A 4279-nucleotide genomic window follows, 5' to 3' on the forward strand; every position below is an offset into this window, starting at 1 on the left:
TCGTTTTCTGAATGTTAAGCTTTAAGCCAACTTTTTCACTCTCCACTTTCACTTTCATCAAGAGGCTTTTGAGTTCCTCTTCACTTTCTGCCATAAGGGTGGTGTCATCTGCATATCTGAGGTTATTGATATTTCTCCCAGCAATCTTGATTCCAGCTTGTGTTTCTTCCAGTCCAGCGTTTCTCATGATGTACTCTCTGCATAGAAGTTAAATAAACAGGGTGACAATATACAGCCTTGACGTACTCCTTTTCCTATTTGGAACCAGTCTGTTGTTCCATGTCCAGTTCTAACTGTTGCTTCCTGACCTGCATACAAATTTCTCAAGAGGCAGATCAGGTGGTCTGGTATTCCCATGAGATATGACATTAAGAGTTTAGAATCTTGAATCTTCTTCTATCTAACAAAATAGTAAATAACAAAAAGAAAAAATGTTGCATCCCTAAGAAAATCACAAAGATAGGGCCATCATGAGAGACCAATTACACACTAAAGGAATTAGAAAAAGAACAAAAATAACAAAAATGCCTATAGATAGTAGAAAAAAGGAAATAATAAAATTCAGGGCAGAAATAAATAGAGATTAAAAAGAATAGAAAATAGCAATTAAATTAAGAACTGGTTCTCTGAAAATGTAAGCAAAATTGACAAAACTTCAGCTAGACTCACAAAAAGAAAGGGGAAGGATAACAGCTCAAATAAATAAAATAATAAATGAAATAAAGATGTTATATATATATGTATATATATATACATTATACATATACACATATATACATACAATGGAGTACTTCTCAGCCTTAAAAAAAAAATAAAAACTTCATATTTGCAACAACATGGATGGACCTAAAAGTTATCATGCTTAGTGAAATAAGTCTAAGACAAATACTCCATGTTATCACTTATATGTGAAATACAAAACACAAAACAAATGAGTGAACATAAAGTGGAAAGAGAATCACAGATATATTGAACAAATTAGTGGTTACTGAGGGGAGAGGGAAGTGGGGAGAGGCAAGATAGGAGTAGGGGATTAAGAGGCACAAACTACTATGTAAAAAATAAAGAAGCTACAAGGATATACTGTACAACACACAGAATATAACAAATATTTTATAATAACTTTAAATGGATTACCATATTTAAAAATGTTGAATCCCTATGGTGTACATCTGAAACTAATATAATATTATAAATCATCTATACTACAATTAAAAAATTTAAGAGTATAAATTTTACCCCAGAGCCATAAAAATCTATTAAATAAATAAAAATAATGAACTCATATATCTAAACAACAATAAAAAAATTCTGATTTAAAAATAGAGAATCTGAACAGACATTTTTCTAAAGAAGACCTACTGATGACCAACAGAAACATGAAAAAATATGTTAGCATCACTAATCATCAGGGAAATGCAAATTAAAACCACAATAAGATGTGGTTTTAATCACATCACATTTTTCAGAATGGCTATTATTAAAAAAAAAAAAGAAATAACAAAAGTTGGTGAGGATATAGAGAAAAAAGAACCCTTGGTGCACTGTTGGTGGGAATGTAAATTGGTATATCCACTGTGGAAAACAGTATAAAATTCCTTAAAAAGTTAAAAATAGAACTGCCACATGATCCAGCAATTCTATTTCTGCATATTTATCTGAAGAAAATTAAAACACTAATTTGAAAAGATATATGCACCCTTATATTCACTGCAGCATTATTTAAAAAGCCAAGATAAGGCAACAACTGAGGTGTCCACCGAGAGATGAACAGATAAAGAAGATGTGAGATAGATGATAAACAGATGATCAGTGCAGTTCAGTTCAGTTGCTCAGTCGTGTCCAACTCTTTGCAACCCCATGTACCACAGTACGCCAGGCCTCCCTGTCCATCACCAACTCCTGGAGTCCACCCAAACCCATGTCCATTGAGTCGGTGATGCCATCCAACCATCTCATCCTCTGTCGTCCCCTTCCACTGAGAGATCAACAGATAAAGAAGATGTGAGATAGGTGATAAACAGATGATAGATAGATAGATATACACATACACACGCAATGCAACGCTACTCAGCCTTAAAAAAAGAATGAAATCTTACCATTTGCAACAACATAGGTAGACCTTAAGGGTATTATGCTAAATGGAAAAAGACAAAACACTGTACACTTTCACTCAAATGTGCAATCAACAAAACAAACCAAACAAATGAACACAATATTTAAAAAACTCAAAGATACAGAAAATAGATTGGTGGTTGCCAGAGTGGATGGGGGTCTCAGAGTAGGTGAAATAGGCAAGATGGGTGATAGGGATAAAGTGATACAGACTTTCAGATACAAAATAAATAAGTCATTAGGATGTAACTGACAGCACAGTCGATAATAAAGCAAATCTTACAAAGTCTCATCATAAGAAAAAAATACTTTGGAAATTTGTATAGTGACAAATGGTAACTAGACTTACTATAGTAATTTTGCAATATATGTAAATGCTGAATCATTATGTTGTATAGCTGAAAATAGCATTATATCTAAATTATACTTCAATAAAAAATTTAAGGTTACAAGGTCTTGTATTGTTCATGTCACATTCTTATCACATCTACATGTGATTCTCCAGTTAGACAAACATTGAAAAGAAATGGGTTTTAGAGAGTACTGGCACATTATAATCAGATTCAGTTCAGTTCAGTTCAGTCACTCAGTCGTGTCCCACTCTTTGCCACCCCATGGACTGCAGCATGCCAGGCCTCCCAGTCCATCATCAACTCCCGGAGTTTACCCAAACTAATGTCCACTGAGTCGGTGATGCCATCCAACCATCTCATCCTCTGTTGTCCCCTTCTCCTCTTTCCCTCAATCTTTCCCAGAATCAGGGTCTTTTCAAATGAGTCAGCTCTTCACATCAGGTGGCCAAAGTATCAGAGTTTCAGCTTCAACATCAGTCCTTCCAATGAACATTCAGGACTGATTTCCTTTAGGATGGACTGATTGGATCTCCTTGCAGTCCAAGGGACTCTAACAATAAGGGACAAGAGTCTTCTCCAACACTACAGTTCAAAAGCATCAATTCTTCGGCACTCAGCTTTCTTTACAGTCCAACTCTCACATCCATACATGACTACTGGAAAAACCATAGCCTTGAGTAGATGGACCTTTGTTGGCAAAATAATATCTCTGCTTTTTAATATGCTGTCTAGATTGTTCATAACTTTTCTTCCAAGGAGTAAATGCCTTTTTATTTCATGGCTGCAGTCACCATCTGCAGTGATTCTGGAGCCCCCAAAAATAAAGTCTGACACTGTTTCCACTGTTTCCCCATTTACTTACCATGAAGTGATGGGACTGGATGCCATGATCTTTGTTTTCTGAATGTTGAGCTTTAAGCCAACTTTTCACTCTCCACTTTCACTTTCATCAAGAGGCTCTTTAGTTCTTCTTCACTTTCTGCCATAAGGGTGGTGTCATCTGCATATCTGAGGTGATTGATATTTCTCCCTCTTGATTCCAGCTTGTGCTTCATTCAGCCCAGTGTTTCTCATAAAGTAATAATTAGATTGGGATTCCGAAAACCTGTTCCATGTTCTTCCCAATGTGCTTCTTTTTGATATGGCAAATGACCTCTTTTTCTAATCCATATAAACAAAGCCAGAGGCAATGGGTTTCTCTTGGTAAGATAATAGTACACTTAACCAACTTAGCTCAGAATACATCAAGATCTCCCTTGTCATAAGTTAAGCTGTAGATACCATGATATTCTCATGATTCAATCACATACACAAGTCCACTACAATAATATTCTACAAGACTTCCCTGGTGGCTCAGACGATAAAGCGTCTGTCTACAATGCGGTAAATTGAATTGTCTACAATTCAGAAAACTAAGATCATGGCCTCTGGTCCCATCACTTCATGGGAAATAGATGGGGGAACAGTGGAAACAGTGTCAGACTTCATTTTTGGGGGCTCCAAAATCAGTGCAGATGGTGACTGCAGCCATGAAATTAAAAGACGCTTACTCCTTGGAAGGAAGGTTATGACCAACCTAGATAGCATATTAAAAAGCAGAGATATTACTTTGCCAACAAAGGTTTGTCTAGTTAAGGCTATGGTTTTTTCAGTGGTCATGTATGGATGTGAGAGTTAGACTAGGAAAAGAGCCGAAGAATTGATGCTTTTGAACTGTGGTATTGGAGAAGACTCTTGAGAGTCCCTTGGATTGCAAGGAGATCCAAACAGTCCATCCTAAAGGAGATCAGTCCTGGGTGTTCTTTGGGAGA

The sequence above is a fragment of the Bison bison genome, unplaced genomic scaffold (assembly GCF_000754665.1).
Source record: "Bison bison bison isolate TAMUID 2011002044 unplaced genomic scaffold, Bison_UMD1.0 scf7180017864471, whole genome shotgun sequence".
Classification (NCBI taxonomy): Eukaryota; Metazoa; Chordata; class Mammalia; order Artiodactyla; family Bovidae; genus Bison; species Bison bison.